At 35.5% G+C, this 22,560-nt stretch overlaps 1 protein-coding gene and 1 non-coding gene across 8 annotated transcripts in view; both read left to right on the forward strand.

Moving 5' to 3' along the window:
- The first annotated feature begins 1,161 nt into the window (after nt 1–1,161).
- CSNK1G1 (casein kinase 1 gamma 1) overlaps nt 1,162–22,560 on the forward strand; it is a 148,440-nt gene continuing 127,041 nt past the window's right edge. For 3 of the 7 annotated variants that reach the window (XR_003042650.1, XM_015595999.2, XM_025038739.1), the window contains exon 1: nt 1,208–1,427. The gene's annotated coding sequence lies outside the window, so the exon portion shown is untranslated. Of the gene's footprint in view, nt 1,428–22,560 lie in introns of all 7 variants that reach the window. The other 4 variants (XM_006920271.3, XM_015596000.2, XR_003042649.1 and 1 more) reach the window with 2 other exon arrangements.
- Nucleotides 22,445–22,560, forward strand: LOC112469784. Its single transcript, XR_003042731.1, has one exon. It is a non-coding gene; the product is annotated as a 5S ribosomal RNA (ribosomal RNA).

Genomic DNA, 22,560 nt, shown 5'->3' on the forward strand with positions numbered 1-22,560 from the left:
CTAGAGTAAATCAATTTAATGCTGTCCCATGTGTAAAGGAAACCAATAGGTCTGCTGTTTCTTTTAAGTTACCAAAGCTCATTTTCTTGGCACTAGCTGAGGTGGACAACAGTCCAACATTGGTGACTAAGAGGTTATCATGACCAGTAAAATTAGAGCCAGCAGTTACAAGTACATTCACTGCCATGGAATAGAGAACAGATTCAGGAGTTACTCTTAAGCAGACCTATTCAAAACAGGAAAGTCAAGCCAAGGTTTTTACTAATTTTTCTGTCTAAATACTCAACTACATTTCTCTGAATATTTAACTGTTATAATGATATGGGTCATTTTCCTAAAGAGGATTGGTTATATTGCTGGCTTTTACCCCAACCAGTAGTTTCCCCAGTATTTTCAAAGCCCAGATCACTGTGACACAAGAATAAATGAGGTTTCTTATCAACACTTCTCTTGTCCACTGTATGAAAATTTTTTCTGAGTGGAGAATTAACTTTTTTCCTCCTTACCAAGCTTGATTACAGGCTTCCTTTGGCCTTTTCTTATTGCTTTTTCCTTTCAAGCATTAAAATCACTCTACTCGATTTACAGCAAATCTTTGTTTTTCTCTTACATTTAACTAGGTTATTTCCAGATCATACACAAACGTACAATCCTTACAAAAGATAGGCGAAGACAAAACTTATCTCACTATCGCATTTCGGGGGCTGTTAAAGGAGAGCTAAGTGTAAAAAGCTTTCATATCATTGAAAGTTTTTAAAACCCAGTTGAAACACAACTGAAAATCCACAAGAGGGAGATGCTTGCTAAACCGCCAGAAAATAACTCCCACGAGGGACCAGAGAGAGCCTTAGGAGGAGCCAATGGGTTGGCCTGGGACTCAGGGCGGGAGAGGGAGCAGGTGTATATGTTTGGTGGGGGCTGATAGGGGAGTACAGCTGAAGGAAAAAGCAGGATGGGCTTGTTACTTTGGCCAGGAAGCGTTTGCTCGGTCTAAGACCAGGTGCAGAAGGTAATAGGATAGTGCCAAAGAGGAGCACACGCCACTACCTCCTGATAGTCCCAGAAGAAATGGGGGTGGTTGTCTTTGAAGGCGCTTCCGCTTAGCAACCCCACGCGGTTGCTAAGGAGTGGCAGTAGCGGGGATGACCCGGAAGTGGTGGTGTCCATTTCTTGCTGCTTGCTGTAAGTTTGTCCTATCCAGAGCACCCGGGTGCTCAGCGCCAGGCCGAGGGTGGGGCCAGTGTTAGTGGTTCCGGTACGGCTCCTGCCGCCCCTTCGGCTCCTCGCCTTCCCCCTCCCCTCCCACACCTCTCCTCCCTCCCGTTCCTGGGAAAGAGAGAAGCCACCGCTGCGGGTGGATTGAGAAGCGCTCGGCGCGGGAGGGGATCGCTCTCCACCCTTCTGAGACCCGAGCACGGCCAGACCAGGTACTCGCTCCGGCTTCGGCGGAGTCCGGGAGGCTGGAGCCGGAGGGTGTGTGTGTATTTCTGGGGCTGGTAGGGGGCCCTTCGCCGGGTCAAGGAGGGGGACGACGCGATCCTGGGTGGGGCGCAAGCCGGCATGTGTGTCTGTGGAGGGTTGCGGGGGAGTGTAGGGGTTGGGAGGACACCGCGGGCGCAGAGTTTCTGGTGGCTGGGTGTAGATTGCGGAGAAGGCGCCCCCTCGGATGCAGAAGACTTCGGCCGTTGTGGACGGGGAGTTTGCCACCTGGAGGGTTCGCTCTGAAAGGGGGAGCATCCTCCGGGGCCCAAAGGAGAGCGTAGATCTCAGGGAGGTGGTTGGGGCAATCCAATGCTTCCATTGCCTGCTTCCCCAGTCCACCCCGCTGGGACAGAACCCAGATTCGAGGGTTGTGGGTGTTGTGAGTCGGCTGGGCACCGTGGGGAGCCGCCCTTGGCATAGCTAGGGCATAAGAGTGGGTAAGGAGACCTCCCTCCACCCAACTTCCGTGCGCTTCCCCCACTTCTTCCTTTACTGCTCTCACCCCAGCGTCCTACAGGAGCTGTACCCCGCCAAATAGGCAAGCATCGCAGCGTAAGAGAAAGGGGGTGGAACTGCGTTTGTTGCTTTTAAATGATACTTCAAATGTTTGGGAAGTGCCAGAATGGCATTTTCAGCAAAGTCTTCCAGTTCGATATTTAACCTGGTATAAATTATCTTAGGAAAGTGCAGTTCTGACAAGCACCAAACTATAGACTAGTCCGGCATAACCTCGTTTGGTAGATATGGGCGTTTATAAAAAATAGACTAGGGGAACCGTATCGATATAGAGGTCTAGGGGAGACATGTTGAGGCAAGCCTTTTCCAACCTCTTGTTTTACTTGCCAGTAAGCTTATCCTAGTTTAAATGAAGCAGAAAGATCCTCTTCGTTTGTATTTCGATCAGTGACTGAATCATAAGTACTGTGTGGTGATAGATGTTTCAGAATATATATGTTCAGAGTGACAACATTGCTTTTGAGCTTGTCTCTTAATCTTTTAAGGAGATAATTGTGGTCAAGTGGAAGTATTGGCTTTGAGGTAGGTAAATCTGGGATTGAACCCAGACTGCCACTGGGTAGTTGTTGACCTTGGGCAAGTCATGAACCTATCAGATTCATTTTCTTCGTAAGTAAAATAAGTTAAAATTCTTACCAGTTATTGTAAGGGGGGGTACTATATTTAAATAACATCCCACTTTAAACGGAAGCACCTTCTCCTTGAAAGATGGATTATCATTAATCTTACACAGTCAAGGTAGCCCAGTTTTGTGGAATGAGGTTTGAGATAGGAAGAGAATTGGAAAATATTCCAAAACTTATGTACATAACAGGACTTTTAGTGGTTTATGGAAATTGATCATAAGTAAGCATGGAATTCAGTTACCAGTAGTTTATTAAAAATAAAGCAGAATATATGCATTTATTAAAATGACTAATTATATTTCAGAGGTTTTTCTCAGATTTGTGATGTGTATAGTATGGATTGATAAGAAAAACTTTAAAAAGTAATGTATGTAAATTTTACGTACACGTGATTAACGGTCACATCTCTAAAGAGTTAAAATTGGGGCATAAAATAGAAAGTAGTTGTAATTTTATGATTAAAGTCAACATCAGTAGCATGACTCATCTTGATTAGATTTAAATTATTACTAAAACTTACAGAATTCTTATATGTATAATCTAAAATAAATGAAAGTGGAATGAATTTCTGCCTTTAAATCATTCATGATGAGAATGTAGTAATAAATCAGAAGCATGAAGTCTTTATAACTTATTCGTTTAATAGTTTTTAAATGATATATGTAACCTATTGTATGTCAGATTTTCAGCTAATATAGTCTGCATTTTCATGTAACTGATAATAATTTTTAAATGTATACTCAAAGGATAAAAATCAAATAACTTGCTTTAATAGTTTTTTTATGTGAAAAGTGGGAAAAAGTTTGTAATTCAATATTAGTTTTTAGAGAGGTTTATAAGTTTCGCATAATTTTGAGAGAAAATTTCAAAGATTTTTTTTTTTCCCCAAGTCTATCTTTTAAACCGGGTAGAACTTTTTTTTTAAATAAAACTGATAAAAGTCTTCAACTATATTGCATGCTCATTGAGGTAGAAATATTATTTTAAATTTTGTCCACTGCAGCTACATAATAGGCAATAAATAAATATTGGTCAAATTGGTAAATAGATGGATAGATTTTAAATTATTAATAAAGTATCTGTACTATTTTTTTAGTTGAAATTATGTTTTGCTACAGTTGTAGGTTTTTGTAAGGTTATTCAGCTTTATAAGTGGCTTTTTTGAGAGTGTAAAGTCTTTAGTGTATCTGTAAGCTTTTAGCTTTGCTTTCTTAGATCTTTTTTTTTTTTCCATCACTTTTCAAATTTTAAGTTCGAGACCATATTATCTTGCTTTAGTAAAGCTATCAGAAGTTCCCATTTTTTCTCCTACCTTCCCATAAAACATTAATAAACCATTATGGTATAAGAGGATACTAGCTGTCAGATGAAAAAAAAATTATCTAAATTGTAGGCAGCAGTAGAGACTGTTACAGATGGCACTTCTCTCAATGACTCTTTCCACTCAAAATATGTGGCCATTCTAAGGATCTTTGCAGTTGTCAGTCATGGAATTTGCTTGTCAGGAAATCTAAAAATGGCTAAACCTTTCTTTAATATTCATCTCTTAGATGATCTCAGAAAGTTTTAGAAAAGATTGAGAAGGTTTATATACTATATTTTGTAATCAAATAATGAACAAAGTATAGTTAATTTTATTGGTGCTACCAAATCAGAGTGAAAGAGTTACTATGGAAATGCTTAAAAAATGCCAGGCAGTGCTTTACTCAAATGAGTATTCTTCCAGAGCTTCTTTCTATTTTAAAGTATATTTCTTTTTGGAGATATGTGTTCTGTAATAAGGATAAATAATCATTGTATCCAGAAAAAAAGGGCTGATATCATAGACAGATTTTAATATTACCAACCTTGATAGAAACTGCTTCAGTGTTTTCAGATAAGTGGATGTAGAGTTTCATGAAAGAACTTTAGAGTTTGTAGAATGATAGTTTTTAAACTCCTAACTTTTCTCTACTCATTTTTGCCTAATATAAAAACTTTGAGAACTAGGGAGGGAAAAAAAAGAATGAATTTACTTCAGAATTAACATTTTCAGTTTTGTAGATTACTTATTTGGAGAGCTAAATTCGATTTTGACATTATTGGGATTGTGTTCAAGATGGACTCAGGACAAAAATTAGATGCCATCTGTTTCAGATTCCTCATTCCCTCACCCCTTCATGTTTTGTGGCTTTGAATTCATCAGATTAGTTGTCAAAAATAAAAATCCTCAGATTTAGGTTATATAATCTGAACATATATTAATATGTTCAGCTATATCACTGAACATATATTGTTACACAAATCACAGACATTGGTTAAAAGTAATTGTTATTTCAGGCTATGTGAACATTAGGTAGCCTCATGTATCTTTGTCATCATTCATTTAATAAATCATTGTCAGTAGTACTTACCATAATCCACTCTTGATGGTTGTTGCTAAAAAAAATGGATTGTGGTGATACAGAATAAATTTTTTTCCCCTTTGATGTCACAACCAGAAGAAAAGCTGCTGAGGATTTTTAATTAAGTGATAAGTCCACTTAAACTCTTTCAGTAGTGAGTTTTGCTTTACCTTATGCCAGTTGCTATAGTTTTCATCTAAATGGTACTGTACAGTTCATAGGGCACATACTTGTCACTTTTCAGTTTGGATCTTAATAAATCTTGAGGTCAGACTTTTGGGTTTACTGAGCTGGAAAAGACCATAACTTGTTCGGGTTACAGTAGTTGGCACATAGCATGGACCAGAAAGACCCAGCTATCTTTGAGAAACTAAGAACTAGTGCAGCATCCCAGATATGGCCTGAAGAGAGGGCCATCTGGAGAGAAGAGAGCCATACTTTGTTTGCAGCAGGAGTGTTCTAGTGATGTAGGAAGACAGATGGACTGCCCTTAGACCACTGTACTGTTAGTTACCCAGAAGTGTCAAGTGGGTAGTGTAGTTATTGCAGGGGCTGGGGTGTCAGTGATGGGAATTGTTCTTCAATAATTGCTCACCTATCGCAATGGAAGCATTGACATACCAGGGAAAGGAATATTCTCTTGGATTTTGCCTTGGCCAGAAAAGCAGAGCGAGCAGTAGCTATTGCCTTTGCCATCAAAAAGGACTTGTGCAACATCTCTGGGTGCTGGATAAGGCTGTCAAAACGCTACAGCTTGATATCTCCATCAAAAGGTCACATAGATTTCTAAGGAACCATAGCATTGGACTCACACGGATTTCTGTAGCTTATACTTTCTAACTCTTTTAACCTACAAAAAAGGGCATTGAGGACTTTCGGGCTTTTGAATGAAAGTACCATATATTTACATCCCTCTTGATAAATTTTTAAATACACTTTGATTTGTTGGCATTAATGAGTGATGCAAAAATGTTTTAAGTTTTGTGTGTGTATATATGTGTGCTTGAGTGTCCATGATAATCACCAGATCTCATTTTAGTTCCTCAGGCTAAATTGCTAACCATAACTGGTCAAGCAGCTTCCCAGCTGGATATCTTCTCCATTTCTTAGCTATCATTCTCCGATGTAGGTGCTAGGGAGCAGGGATAGCAACATGACCAATGCCAAGAAAAAGACAAGGGGATTAAAGTTAAATTATTTTTTATTTAAATTTGATTTGATTTTAAGTGAAAAATTTTTTTTCACTTACTGGAATTTCTGTAGTCTAAAGTAGCAATAATACTTTTTGAGATTGTGGAGGCCCAATCTTTTTGAAAATTAAGACTATTTTTTGAGCAGGTTTAGATTTACAGAATGATTGAGCACATAGAGTTCCATACCTCTCATATCCACATAACTCCCCCCCTTTCCTCTATTATTAAAATCTTGCATTATTGTGATACATTAGTTACAATTAATGAATCAATATTGCCAATATTGATACATTATTATTAACTACAAACCATAGTTTGCCAATATTGATACATTATTATTATTAACTATAAACCATAGTTTTCATTAAGGTCTACTCTTTGTATTACATAGTTCTGTGGGTTTTAACAAATACATAACAAGATGTATCCAGTATTACAGTTTCAGAATAATTTTACCACCTTAAAAGTGCCCTGTGTTTTACCTGTTCCTCTCTCCTCTTCTTTCCCCATAATCCCTGGCAACCACTTACCTTTTCATTGTCTGTATGGTTTTGCCTTTTCCAAAGTCTCATGTAGTTGGAATCATATAGTATGTAGCCTTTTTAGGCTGGGTTCTTTCACTTAGCAATATGCATTTAAAGTTCCTCCATGTCTTTTTATGACTAGATAACTCATTTCCTATTATTGCTGAATAATTTTGTTATATGAATGTACCACAGTTGTTTATCCCTTCACCTAATGAAGAACAAATTGGGTGCTTCTATATTTTTTGGTGATTATTAATAAAGCTGTTGTAAACATGCATATGCAGGGTTTTGTGCAGACATATGCATTCAACTCCTTTTTGTAAATACCTAAGAGCATGATTGCTAAATCTCATGGTAAGACTGTGTTTAATTTTGTAAGAAACCACTAAACTGTCTTCCAAAGAGGTTATACCATTTTACATTGCCATCAGCAACGAATGAGCATTCCTGTTGCTCTACATCTTTGTCGGCATTTGGTATTATGTTTTTTTGTACTCCAGCTATTCTAATATGGGTTTTAATTAGCAGTTTGCTAATGACATACAATGTTGAGCACCTGTTCATATGCTTATTTGCCATCTGTACATCTTCTTTGGTGAGGTTTCCAGATCTTTTGCCCATTATTAAATTGGATTGTTTGTTTTCCTATTGTTGAGTTTTAAGTGTTCTTTGTGTACTTCGAATACAAATCCTTTATCAGATAAATATGTGTTTTGCAAATATTTTCTTCCAAGCTATGACTTATGTCTTTGTTCTCTTAACAATGTCTTGCATAGCACAAAAGTTTTTAATTTTAATAAAGTCCAAGTTATTAACTTTTCTTTCTTCGAGCATACTTTTGGTGTAATATCTAAAAACTCATTGCCAAACCTAAGAGCCTATAGATATTCTCCTGTGTTATCTTTGAGAACTTTTATAGTTTTGTGTTCTACATTGAGTTCTAAGGCCTATTTTGAGTTAATTTTTGTGAAAGTTTTAAGAGTTGTGTCTATATTAGTATTTTTGCACAAGGATGTCCAACTGTTTTATGTAAATATTTTCTATTATAAAAATGTTAATGTGGTATTTTTAAAAAATATTTTTTAGAGCAGTTTTGGATTCACAGCAGAATTGAGTGGAAAGTACAAAGATTTCTCATATGCCCTCCCCCCACATATGTGTAGATTCTCCCATTATTAGTATACCCACCAGAGTGGTACATTTGTTACAATTGAACCTACATTGACACATCATTATCACCCAAAGTTCATAGTTTAACTTATGGTTCATTCTTTGTGTTGTATGTTCTATGAGTTTGGAAAAATGTGTAATAACATTTATCCATCATTATCATACAGAGTATTTTCACTGCCTGAAAATTCCTCTGGGGTCTGCCAATTCATCTCTTCCTCCCACCCCAACCCATCTTTTTTTTGTTTGTTTGTTTGTTTTTTGTTGTTGTTTTGTTTTTGTTTTGTTTTGAAGAAACTAAAATGAATAAAATAATTTGTGGAGAGTAGTTTTGAAAAGAGATTTTCCTATCATTCTTAGATATAATTAGAAGCATTGTTCAGAGTCTTTGAGTTTCCTTTTCAAAAAGATTGCTATTAGGTCATTAGGTGTTAATTGATAAGTGCCTAATTCTTTGTTTAAGATACATAATTGCATGCTCTCTTTGGGAGCACATATACTAAAATTGGAAAGATACGTTATTGTGCATTAGAAAGTGCAAGCTGATTGTAGTGGCCATATGACACTTGCAGGTAGTAAAGAAGACCTAAATTCAGAACTTTTGAGTGATCAGTAAAGTTAAGGTCTTTTGCCACTTGCATTTTATTGTAGCTCAGGGACTGAGCTATACAGATTTCTTGGCCACCCTCTCCAGTGTTTCCTTCTTATTACACTGGTCGATGACTACCCAGAAGCTTGAGCTGGCAAATTTGAGTAGGAAGAGTACATGAGTACTACTGTAGTTGCCTGGTTATTTCCAGTTCTGATTATGAGTGGGAATATCTAATCTAAAAGTAATAAAATGCTATACTGAGACACTATTTCTTACATAGCCTAAGTAGTAATTGTTAGCTAGAATCCTTTTTCAGTTGACTTTATAACTGTCCTGTCCTGTCCTGTACTTATAAGAGACCCTTATAAAATTCCAAAAAATTTTTTTTTCTGAACATGCAAACATACAATGGCCAAATCACATATAAAACTAGACCTTTGACTCACAACTTATAGCAACCTGCCCAAGAAATCAACCTCTTGTCTGCAATGAACAACCCACAGAGTCTTAACCTTAATTGGTATTGTGATATCCAAATATTCTGGTCATACAGGGTACGATATCAAAATTGTTTAATAACTCCGCGTTTCATGGATTTTGTTTGTTTGTTTTTTTCACCTAGGAACAGTCTATTTGTGTGAAAGTATTTAGGTTTTCCAGAATTAGATGCTCTCCAAATCAATCAATATGTAAGCTCACTTTGTCTTTAGTGGGATCCATCTGGTTAATGTTTGTGTTTCTTGAGTTTCATAGATTATGGAAGTCATAAAACTAAAAGAGAACATGGAGATGGTCTAGTTAGACTCTCATTTTACAGCTGAGACTGCTTAAGTGCTAAGTGATTTGCTTAAGATTGGATAGCTAATGAGTCAGACTGGAACCTAGGTCTCCTGACTCCTAGTTCAGTCCTATTTCTGATTTAATACACTAATGGTTCATTTTAGTTAATGAAGAAATTATGATTTTATAAGAAGTAAATTTTCCAAGAAATTTAATTGGACTGTTAAACTACTGCAGTATTAGGATTCAAATATTTGGTTGAATTTCCTAGGTAATTTCTGAAGTGTTGAGTGATTTAAGTGTTTTTTCTTTACCATGTGTCAGTGGGTTTTTAGTTAAGAGCAAATTTATTTTTCACATTCTGGATAAAAATCAGCCAATTCAAAAATAGTGAAGATATTATAACCTATATTTAGCAAGCACATTTGGCTGCATTTAAATGAATCTTAATTTTTTTTTTTGCATAGTAGAGATAATCTGTTAATATTTAATGTCATAAAACAATGGAATTCTGCTGTATGTGATGATGTATTCATAAAATGAGTGGAGTGTTATGTAAAAACTAAAAGTACGGATTAATTTAATATGCATCTGATGAATTCAGGACTTGAAGAATGCACATCTGTTGAGAAAACAAATCATAGAACTATTCAGAGCTTCAGCATCTTTAAATATGTATGCTTTGATTCTCTTTAACTGTTTTGAAACAGTCTTAATGGGTTTAGAAAAGGCCATTTGCTCTAAGGAAACAACTGTGAAGCCATTTATGATACTATTAATTATTTTATTATTCTTTACAGCATTTTGATACATTAATATTTTTTTCCAATTTATTGGGTAGGAAGGGGTTAAGTTACTCACCATAACAAAATTCGTTTGTGGCAGAACTGTATTTAAAAAGAGGTAGTATAGTTTCCTGAATTGGATAGATTAGAAATATTTTAAAGCTCTGAATTCTATTTTGAATCCACAATCAATGAAAAAAGAACCACAGAGCTATGTATTCATCACCATACTAGTGCTATAGGAATGTAGAAATTGAAGATATGATCATCGACCAAGTTGGAGAAACAGAACTTAAAATGAAAGATACGGAGTAATTCAATGTGTTATATAACTAAGTGAAAACTTGGTGCTATGATCTAGGGACACTAGGAATTTAAAGGGGAGGAAATTCAGTGAGTGTTCATAATCCTGGTGGGAAAGAGATTGAAGGTAAAGTGGTAGATCTCAACTCTGGCTGTTCATTAGAATCACTTGGGGAAGCTTTTACCAGGATCAGTTGAATCAGGATCTGAGGGATGGTGCCTCCATAGTTTTAAAAAAGATTGTAGTGTGCAAGCAGTGTTGAGAACCACACCCTTAGAGGATGTGATTTAGGTAGGCAAAAAAGTGTTTTGGGGCAGCAAAATGAAGCAGGAAGGGAGAATTGGGCATAGCCTGTGAAAAGACTAATCCAATCAAAGTAGTATGTGCTGTTTAAGGAGTAGGGAGAAATAAGTTTAAGGAGGCAGAATGGGGTCATTTTGGAGCAGTACTTCTCAGTGTGGTTCCTCAACCAGCATCATCTGGAAATTTATTACAAATGCAACTTTTGAGGCCCTTTTTCAGACTTACTGATTTGGAAACTAGGGGCAGAGTCCAACTATCTGTCTTAACAGGCACTCCAGATGATTCTAATGTACACTAAAGTTTGAGAATAGCTGTAAATAGAGGATAATTTAAGTCAGTCATAATAAGTAGGGATCCATTTAAGGTTTTTTAAGCTCGGAAGTAACAGGATGTATTTGAATGTATGCAAGGTAAATCTGTGATGTGCATAATCCTTTGGACTACTAAAAGATAGGAATGAAGCCATTTTAGGAGGTACAGACAACCCAGCAGCAGTAAGGGCCCGTTCTAGGGAAGTATTAGTGAAAACAGAACAATAATAATAGAGATGGCAATTTATTGAGTGTTTATGTAATGGGCAGTATGCTAAATGATTTGGACACATTATGTTATTTCATTCTCACAGCAAGCCACTGAGGTATGGCTGTTAATCCCAATTTATAGATTAAGTAATGAGGCCAAGAAGGGAAGGTTACCTTCAAAGTTCACATTTCTGGTAAGTGGTAGGCACCGGATGTCAAAGCAGATATCTCTACCACTAAAGCCTCTTTTGAAGAAACAGCCAATAATATCTGGAGACCAATAGATGAAAGAGAAAACTAAGAAAAGTTTTAGTTGACAGATAGCACTGTTAGAAGGGAAATAGTGCTTACAGTAGGTAACAGGGCAAGTCATTTAGCTCATTTGAAACTGTCTTGTAAAAGTGATTGTGAGAAATAACCAATGGAAATTTTGTATTGTGCCTTTTTTTAGGTATTAATATAGTTCTTGTGATACCATAGCTATGAAGTGACTTGTGATAACTGTTTCTGGGTTTTGTCCATTTTGCTTATGGTGACTAAATTAGAAGAACCACCTCATTCAGCTTTTAAAAAATATATTCTAGATTTTAGAATAAATAAGTCCACTAGTAAATTATGCCTGAGAAACTTTCTATAATACCACTCTTCCTTCTCTAGAGAAATATTTGTGATTTAGAAAAAGTTAGAACCATTTTAATCTTAAGATAGTTTAAGAAATATTTCAGTGTTTTTTTTTTTTTTTTTAGTTGGGAAGCAATAAGTAGTAAAATAACATGCTTGGATAATTCTTTTCATAAGGGTTTATCAGTTCTGTTCTAGCATCCTCTATTGGGTAAAATTCACATAGCATAAAAGTACCCATTTTTAAAGTGCACAGTTTGGTATTTGATACATATGTTATGCAACTATAACCTTTATCTAGTTCTAAAACATTTTCATCATCCCAAAAGGAAAAACCCCAAACCAATTAGGCAGTTCCTTCCTCTCCATAGCCCCCAGAAAACACTAATCTGTTTTCTGTCTTTATGAATTTACCTATTCTGGATATTTCATGTAAATGGAATTATGTAATATGTGACCTTTTATGTCTGCTTTTGTGTGCATGTCTGCTGCTTTCACTTAGCATAATTTTTTCTAGATCAGTCCATGTTGTAGCATGTATCATTACTTTATTTTTATGGCTGAATGACATTCGTTGTATAGATATACCACATTTGTTTATCCATTCATTAGTTGATTGTTGGACATTTTTGGTTATTTCCACCTTTTGGTTATTGTGAATCATGCTCCTATGAATGTTGTGCAAATTTTTGTTTGAATACCTGTTTTCAATTCCTTTGTGGTAGGTATGTACCTAGGAATGGAATTGCTCGGTCATGTGTTAATCTACATTTTACTTTTTGAGGAACTACCAACTGTTTTCTACAGAGAGCACCATTTTACATTCTCGCCAGCAATGTGCAAGGTTTCTAATTTCTCTGTGTCCTCACTAGCATTTATTTTTTGCCTTTTTTTAAATTAGAGCCATTCTAGTGGTGTAAGTGGTATCTCCTGATTTTGCTTTGCATTTCTCCAATGAGTTAATGTTGTTGAGCATATTTTTTTTGTGCTTATTGACCATTTGTATATCTTTTTTGATGAAATGTCTATTCAAGTCCTTTGTCCATTTTTTTTAAATTAAGTTTATTGGGGTAACATTGGTTAATACAATTATAATTTTCAAGTGTACATTATCATTTGACATCTGTATATTCTATTGTGTGTTTACCAGCCAAAGTCCATATTCCTTCAGCTATCATATATTTAATACCCTTTACCCACTTCACCCTCCTCCTAAACCCTATATTTGACCCCCTTTACCCCATCTATCTCCCCCCTCCTCCCCTACCCCACTAGTAACCACTAGTCTATAGTCCTCTGGTAACCACTAGCCTTTAGCCCATGTCCATGAGTCTCTGTTTGTTTGTCCTGCTCATTTGTTGCTTTTAGGTTTATATCCCACATATAAGTGATATCATGTGATTTTCAACTTTTTCTATCTGCTTTGCCCATTTTTTATAGAATTTTATATTGTTTTTTTAGAATTGGTTCGATTTCACATTTTAAGTAGATATTCATGAAATGTAGCTATCTCAAGCTATCATATTTCCTAATTGATTACTGCACAGATTCATACAATGGTTTCTTCTCTTCCTATATTTCTTTTTTTAAAAATGCGGTAAAATATAAATAATGTAAAATTTACCCTTTTAACAATTTCTAAGTATATTTATCTGTGGAATTAAGTACTTTCACATTGTTATGCAACCATCATCACTATCTCCAGACTTTTTTATCTTCCCCAGCTGAAACACTGTTGAACATGGGTGTACAAACATCTGTTTGAGTCCCTGCTTTTAGTAGTTTTGGGCATGTGTATATATATGTCCAGAAGTAGAATTGCTGAGTCATATGGTAATTTTATGTTTAACTCTTCTGAAGAATCAACCATACTCTTTTCTGTAGTAACTATATCATGTAACATTCCCATGAGCAGTGCACACAGATTCCAGATTTCTCCACAATCTTGCCAATCTTCTTATTTCGATTATAGCTATATTGGTTGGCGTGAAGTGGTATCTTGTGGTTTTGATTTCCATTTTTTCTAGTCATTAGTGGTGTTGAAAATCTATTTGTGTATTTATTAGCCCTTTGTATAAATTCTTCTTAGAGTTTTATAGTTTTAGCTGTTATATTTAGGTCTTTGATTCATTTTGAGTTATACCAAATGAGGTTAAGGTCCGACTTCATTCTTTTGCATGTGGATATCCAGTTGTCTCATTACCATCTGCTGAAGAGACTATTCTTTCCCCACTGAATGGTCTTGGCATTTTTGTTGAAAATCAGTTGGTCGTAGATGTATGGGTTTATTTCTGGATTCTCAGTTCTGTTCCATTGATCTATATATCTGTGCCACTACCATACTGTTTTGATGACTGTAGCTTTGTGGTAATTTTGAAGTGTGACCCTTCCAATTTTGTCTCCTTACATTTTCTGATATTGTATTTGTTGTCTTTTGCAATTACATATGAATTAAAAAAAGTTTTAATGGTTGCCTATGGTTTGCATTATACATTTACAGCATTATACATTTACAACTGATCTAAGTCCACTTCCAGATAACACTATACTGCTTCATGGTTTATGCAGGTATCTTATAACAGGATTCCCAATTCCTTCCTCCTGTCCTTTATAATATTTCTCTGATTCATTTCACTAACCCATAAGCTATAATCACCAAATACATTGTTGCTGTTATTATTTCGAACCAATAGTTGTCTATTAGATCAATTAATAAAAAGAAAAAGATTTTACCTTCAATTATTCCTTATCTAATGCTTGTTTATGTAGATCCAAGTTTTTGACCTATGTCATCTTTCTTCTCTCCGAAGAACTTCTTTTGACATTTCTTGCAAGGTAAGTCTATTGGTGACAAATTCCCTCTGTTCTTGTTTGTCTGAAAAAGTCATTATTTCTCCTTCATTATTGAAGGACAATTTCACTAGATATAGATTTCTTGGTTGGTGGTTTTCTTGCTTTCATCGCTTTAAATATTTCGTCCTACTCTCTTCTTCCTTGTCAGGTTTGTGAAAAGAAATAATGTCTCCAGTAGTGAGCTTTTCTTCTTGGGCTTTTGCTTCTGGGAAGCTGTGATTCTCCTTGTCCTCTTCTCTCTCTAGTTTTCTGGGCAGTGATTTACTCTGTGATCTGAATTCTCTGGTGGATCTGAGAAGAGTTCTTGTTTTCTCACTTTTCTTGTTCGAAGGATAGGAACCATGACTTCATGCTATTTACCATTTCAGAGCAGAAACTGGTAATCTCTATATGAATTTTAGGAATAGCTTTTTTATTTCTGCAAAAAGGACATTGGGATTTTGACAGAGACTGCAAGATCTCTTCTAGGTGTATTGCCTTCTTAACAATATTAAGTCTTCCATGGATAACAGAATATTTTTCCATTTATTTTAGTCTTTTATTTCTTTCACCACTTTTTCCCAATTTTTTAAAATATATTTTTAAATTTTCCAATCACATTCGATATACAATATTATATTAGTTTCAAATGTACAACAGAGTAATTAGACATATATATATATAACTTACAAAGCAATTACCCCATTCAGGTAGCCATCAGATACCGTATATAGTTCTTAGAATATTATTGACTGTTTTCCCTGTTATACTTTATATCCCCATGACTGTTCTGTGACTACCAGTTTGTACCTCTTAATCCCTTCACCCCTCTCCTCAACCCCACTCTCATCTGACAGCCATCAAATGTTCTCTATGAGTTGGTTTCTGTTTTTATTTTGTTGCTTTTTTAGATTTCACATATAAGTGAACTTATATGGTATTTGTCTTTCTATGACTGATTTCACTCAGCATAATACTCTCTAGGTCCACCCAAGTCATTGCCGATGGCAAGATTTCATTCTTTTTTTTATGGCTGAGTAATGTTCCATTGTATATATGTACCACTTCTTTATCCATTTATTTATTGATGGACACTTAGGTTGCTTCCATATCTTGGCTATTGTAAATAATGCTGTAATAAACATATAAATGCATATGTCTTTTCAAATTAGTGTTTTGGGTTTCTTTGGATACATACCCAGAAGTAGAATTACTGGGTCCTCCTTTGTTTCTTGTTATAGCCTTCGTTTCAGAGTCTATTTTGTGTGGTATAAGTATTACTACCTCAAATTTTTTTCTCTTTTCCATTTTCATGAATATCTTTTTCCTTCCCTTTATTTTCAATCCATGTGTATCTTTTGAAATGAAGTGAGTCTTTTGTAGGCAACATATGTAAGGATCTTGTATTCAGTCACTCTATATCTTTTGATTGGAGCATTTAATTCATTTATATTGAAAGTAATTGTTGATAGATATGTTATTACCATTTTATTATTCATATTTTTTTTTTCTTTTTTTCTTCTTTGTCTTCTTAAAGAAATCCCTCTAACATTTCTTGTACCAGTTAGGTGGTGGTGAACTCCTTTAGCTTTTTCTTGTCTGGGAAGCTCTTTATCTGTCATTTGATTCTAAATGATAGCTTTCCTAGGTAGAGTAAACTTGATTATATATATGTCTTTTCGTCACTTTGAATATTTCGTGTCAGTTGCTTTTGACCTGCAGTTTCTGTTGAGAAATCAACTGTCAGTCTTATGGGAGCTCCCTTGTAGGTAGCCAACTGCTTTTCTCTTGTTTGATACTCTGTGCTTCCTGGGCTTGTATCTCTATTTCCTTCTCCAAGTTAGGGAAGTTTTCCGTCATTATTTCTTCATACAATTTTTCAATCCCTTGCTCTCTCTCTCCTCCTTCTAGTACTCCAGTAATGCAAATGTTAGTATGCTTGATGTTTTCCCAGAGGCCCATTAATCTAGCTTCATTTTTTTGGATTTTTTTTTTTCTTTTTGCTGTTCTAGTTAGGTGTTTTCTGCTACTTTATTTTCTAAATCACTGATTTAGACCTTGGCTTCATCTAATCTATTGTGGATTTCCTCTAATGTAGTCTTTATTTCGGTATTTGTATTCTTCATTTCTGGCTGGTTCTATTTTATGTTTTCTATCTCCATTTTTATGGTTCCTATTTTTTTTTGACGTTCTCACTTTGATCATTGAGCATCCTTATAACTAGTGTTTTGAGCTCTGCATCTGGTAGATTGCTTGTCTCCATTTTATTTAGTTCTTTTCCTGGAGTTGTGTTCTGTTCTTTTATTTGGGACATGTTTCTTTGTCTCCTCATTTATCTACCTCCCTGTGTTTGTTTCTGTGTATTAGGTAGAGCTGCTGTGTCCTCTCATCTTAGTAGGGTGGCCTTATGTAGTAGGTATCTTTTGGGGCCCAGGGGCACAGTCTCCCTGGTCACCGGAGCCAAGTGGTCCAGGTGTGTCCCTTCTGTGAGTATGTGTGTGCCCTTCTGTTGTACTTGAGCCTTGATTGCTGTTTGCATGTCAGTGGGAGGAGTTGACCCTCAAATTGATTGATTGTGAGGACTGACTGTGGCTGCAGTGGAGGAGCTGTTGTGCTAGGGCTTTAGCAGGGCTCTGGTGCCTGCCCAGTCTGCCGTTTGGGTATGTCGTCTATGGAGGCAGCCAGGTGGTGCTCTGGCTAGGTCTGAAGCCGGCCACTGTTTGTGCTGGCTCCAGGGCCTCCAGGGAGGGGCCCCACCGCAGGCCAAGTTCATGCTGCTCACTGCGCCCTGCCACTACATAAGCCACAAAGCAATCTGTAGATGCCTTTTACCCACGCTATCTTGGAGGTGCCTAGGAGAAGCTAAGTTGCAAACCGAGGCTGGCTGCCGCTAGTGTCGGACTTCAGGCTTCTCAGCAAGAGGCCAAATGCTGCTTGTTTGAGGTTCGTGAGCCTTTAAGAGATACCTGGAATGTTTGCAGCATGAACCAAGATGGGCTGTTGTATGGAAAAGCCACTGAAAGTGGCTTGGGTGGGCCTACCAGTTGGGTAGGACAGGGTCTTAGCCATTTTTTCCCAGTTTTTAGTGTATAATTCTTATACCTCCTTAGCTAAATCTATATTTTTGATGCTATTATAAATAGAATTATTTTCTTAATTTTATTTTCAGATTGTTCATCACTAGTGTATATAAATATAACTGATATTCTGAATTTATTAGCTCTAGTCATTTTTGGGGTTTTCAAATATAAGATCACGTCATCTGTGAATAGAGAATTTTACTCTCTCCAGTTTGGATGGCTTTTATTTATTTACTTATTTAGCCTAATTGCTTTGGCTAGTACAGTGTTGAATAGAAGTGGCAAATGAAAGTATCCCTGTCTCGTTTGATCTCAGGGGAAAGCTTTCAGTTACCATTCAATTTTTTAACTGTGAGTTTTTCATAAAATTCCTTTTCCTGTCAAAGAAGTTTTTTCTATTCCTTGTTTCTATTCCTTGTTTTTTCTATTCCTTGTATCAAGATAGTGTTGGATTTTGTCAAATGCTTTTTTTTTTCTTTTTGCATCAGTGGAGATGATCATGTGTCTTTTCATGCTATTAATGTGGCATATTATATTGATTGGTTTTTGAAGCCGACCCACCTGGGATAAATTTGTTTGTCATAATATGTAATCTTACTATGCTGTTGGATAAGGTCTGCTAGTCCTATATTTTGTGATGATTTTCATATTTGTAAGGGATGTTGGTCCACAATTTTCTTTTCTTGTGATGTTTTCACCTAGTTTTGGAGTCAGGTAGTTCTGGCTTCACAGAATGAGTTAAGAAATGTTCTATACTTTTCTGGATTTTGAGAAAGTTTGAGGAGGCTTGTTATTCTTTAACTGTTTGGTAGAATTACCAGTGGAGCTATGTGGTTCTGGGCTTTTCTTTTGGGGGAAGTTTTTGAAAATGATTCGATCTCTAGATTTACCCCGTGCAGGTTTGTTCAAATTTTTTATTTCTTCAGCAATTAGTTTTGGTACTTTTTGTGTTTATGGGACCATGTCCATTTCATTTAGGTTATTTGATTTGGTATATTATTGTTCATAGTATTCTCTTATAATCCTTTTTTATTTTTAAGGCCATAGAATTGTCCCCATTTTCATCTCTGAATTTAGTAATGTCTTCTTTTTTAAAATTTTTTATTATTTTTTTTGTTAGTCTTGCTAAGTTTGTCAATTTGTTGATCTTTTCAAAAAAACCAGTTTTCTTTATTCTGTGTTTTATCTCCACTCTAATTTTTATTATTTCTTTCCTTCCATTAGCTTTGGATTTAGCTTGTTCTTTATTCTTTTTCTAGTTCTTTAAAGTATAAACTTAACATATTGATTTGGGATCTTTTTGTTTAATATAGGTATTTATACCTATAGATTGACCTTTTAGCACTGCTTTTGCTATATCCCATAAGTTTTATTATGTTGTGTTTTTGTTTGTCTCAAGATATAGTCTAATTTCTCTTATGATTTCTTCTTTGAAGAAATCTTAGTCGTTTAAAAGAATATTGTTTATTTTTTATATATTTGTGAATTTTCCAGTTTTTCTTTTATTAATTGATTTTTACTTTCATTCCATTATCATATAAGAGACTTTGGATGATATCAGTCTTTTCAAATTTATTGAGACTTGTCTTGTAGCCTAACATATTATTTCTCCTGGAGAATGTTCCTTGTATACTTGAGAAGATTATATATTCTGCTCTTTATTTAGTTGGATGTTCTGTATATATCTATTAGGGCTAGTTGGTTTATAGTAAAAATACTCTATATCGATATTCTGTCTGGTTGTTCTATACATTTTTGAAAGTGGAGTGTTGATGTCTCCAACAATTATTGTAGAACTGTCAGTTTCTTCAATTCTGTCAGTTTTACTTCATATATTTTTCACTTCCGTTACTAGGTGTGTTTATGTTTATAATTGCTATGTGTTCTTGATGGATTGGCTCTTTTATAATTGTAACAGTTTGTCTTTTATAACAATTTTTATCTTAAACTTTATTTTGTCTGATGTTAGTATAGGCACCCTATTCTTTTGCTTACCATTTGCATTAACTATATTTTTATCCTTTTACTTTTAAGCTATTGTGTCTTTAGATAAAAATTGAAAATCTTATAGACAGAATGTAGTTGGGTTGTTTTTAATCTCATATCAATCTCTACTTTTTAACTGGAGAATTTAATCCATTTACATTTAAAGTAATTTATAAGGAAGGACTTTTGCTGTTTAGGTATTTGCTTTCTGTATATCTTACCTTTTTATTGTTTCTTAATTTCTCCATCACTGCCTTCTTTTGTGATTAGTATATTTGTCTAGTTTCTTGTTTCTTTTTCAGTATATTTTTATTTTGTTTTTTCTTAGTGTTCCTCTGGGGATTACAATTAACATCTCAATCTTATAATCAAGTCTGAACTAATACCAGCTTAGTTTTGCTCGTCTAAAGTTCTGTCCTCCCTTTATGTTGTTATTGTAAGAAATTGCATATTTATACATTGTGTTCTCATTAACATAGATGTTTAGCTATAAATATATTATTATTATTTTGTGCATTTTTCTTTCAAATCATATAAGCCAAGGAAAGAGTTCCAAACCATTAATGCAATAATACTGGCTTGTATGTCTACCATGTAGCTCTCTCTACTCTTGTTTTTTACTTCTTTGTATGACTTTGAGTTATTATCTGGTGTCCTTTCATTTCAGCCCAAAGAAGTATCTTTTAAATTTTTTATAGAGCAAGTCTACTAGTGATGAATACCCTCAGCTTTTATTTACCTGAGGATGTCTTTATTTTTCTTTCATTTTTGACGATTTTGCTGCATATGGCATTCTTGATTGACAGTTTATTTTTTCAGCACTTGAAATATGTCATCCCACTGCTTTCTTGCTTTCATGATTTCTTATAAGAAATTGGCTGTTAAACAATGTAGGATCTCCTTGTAGGTGATGAGTTGATTCTTTCTTGCTGCTTTCAAAATTCTTTGTATTTCAACAATTTGACTGTAATACATTTTGGTATCTATTTCTTTGAGTTCATGGAGCTTGTAGTTGAAATGCTTGTATGTGTAGGTGCTTAGATGTGTAGATTCATGTTTTTCATCAGATTTGGGAGGTTCACAGACATTATTTCTTCAGATATTCTTCCCACCCCTTTCTCTCCTCTGTGACTCCGTTTATTTATTATGGTGGTACACTGGATGATGTCTCACAGGTTTCTTAAGCTCTTTATTTTTCTTCTTCTTTTCTATTTTTAAGACTGGACTATCTTAGCTGACCTATCTTTGAAAGTCTCTACTTGATGAGATACTGTTTTCGTGGTTTCCTTTAGTTCTTTGTGATTTCCTTTGCCTGAGCTTCAGGCACAGTTCCTATATTAATTTCTTTTTTTCCCTGTGAATGGGCCATACTTTCTTGTTTCTTTGCATGCTCAAAATTTTTTGTTCAAAACTAGATATTTTGAATATTACTTTGTGTCAACTCTAAACATATTTTTTCCCTCCCCAGGGTTTTTTGTTACTGTTTGCGGTAAGTTGTTATTGTTTTGTTGTTGTTGTTTGTTTGGTGTCTTTTCTAAAATATTTTTTAAAGTATGTATTCTTCGTCATGTGTGGTCATTGAAGTCTGTCTGTTCCATTAGCTTAGTTGTCAATTAGTGCTTTGACCAAGTTTCCTTGAACACCTGGAGCCTAGAAAAGAAAAAAATGAAGAAAACCCCCCAAATACTGCCTTACTCTTGGCTGAATGTTTCTGTGTTTGGATACTCTTTTAATTCTTAGCAGGCCATTTACAGTGTGACTTTAGTTTTTACTTCCTGTTTTTGTGGAGCCTGAAGGTCAGCTAAAAGTGAAAGCTTAGGCCTTTTCTGGGCATGTGTGTGGCCTTCCAGATTCCTTGTTATATATGAGAACTTACCAAGCCCATTTCTCCCCATATGTCTCTCGCTCTTCCCAGGCTGTTAGTTTTAAGTCTTATCCTGATTGTTTTTCCTTGCCCCAAGCTGCTTTGCTCTAGGAATGCTCCAACTAAGATAGAACAAAGTCCTTGTGCCAGTCCTTGAGGAAGCTGTCAGTCAGGTCATCACTTTCAACCACAGTCATTTGAGACTTGGTTTGTATTGCTCCCTTGGCACTATCTCCCTGCACCAGGAGTTTAGCTGCCACCCTCACTGCCTCTGCTCAACTGGGGAATGGAAGCTGGTCGGCAGTCAATTAAAAACCCAATAGCACTCTTCTGTAGTAATGCTTCTTTCTTTGCTGAGCCTTCCCTTGGTTGTTGTAAGTTAAATAGATTCTAGAGTTTTGCAGAAGTTGATTCAGACGATTTTAGCCAGCTTATTTGTTGTTTTTGTGTAGGAGGTAGAGCCCTGGAGTTTAGTTCTTTGCCATTTTTGGTAATGTCTTCCCTTGTCCCCCACACCCCCTTTTTTTAAGTTTTTCTACTGAAAAATTTCAAAACATCCAACTTAATTTTTACAGTATTTTTAAAAGAACTACAATATACTTATTAAGATTCATGTGTAGTTTAAAGACTAAATGTATACACTATGTTCTCATCAGTTAAGAAATAGGACATTACCAGTATCTTAGAAGTCTCTTTGTGCCCTTTTCTTTTTCTGACTTTCTAGAAGGAACCACTGTCCTGAATTTTGTTTTAGACATGTAAATAAGTAGGAAAATGTTCTTTATAACTAAAAGAAAAATTAATAGAAACAGACCTAGAAATGCTGAGATCATAGAATTAGTACACAAGGACTTTAAAAACAATTATAAAAAAGCTTAGTCCACGGCCATGCCACCCTGAACAAGCCCAATCCCATCTGATCTTGGAAGCTAAGCAGGGTCGGGCCTGGTTAGTACTTGGATGGGAGACCACCCAGGAAGACCAGGTGCTGTTG

This window comes from Pteropus alecto, unplaced genomic scaffold, assembly GCF_000325575.1.
Source record: "Pteropus alecto unplaced genomic scaffold, ASM32557v1 scaffold86, whole genome shotgun sequence".
NCBI classification, from domain to species: Eukaryota; Metazoa; Chordata; class Mammalia; order Chiroptera; family Pteropodidae; genus Pteropus; species Pteropus alecto.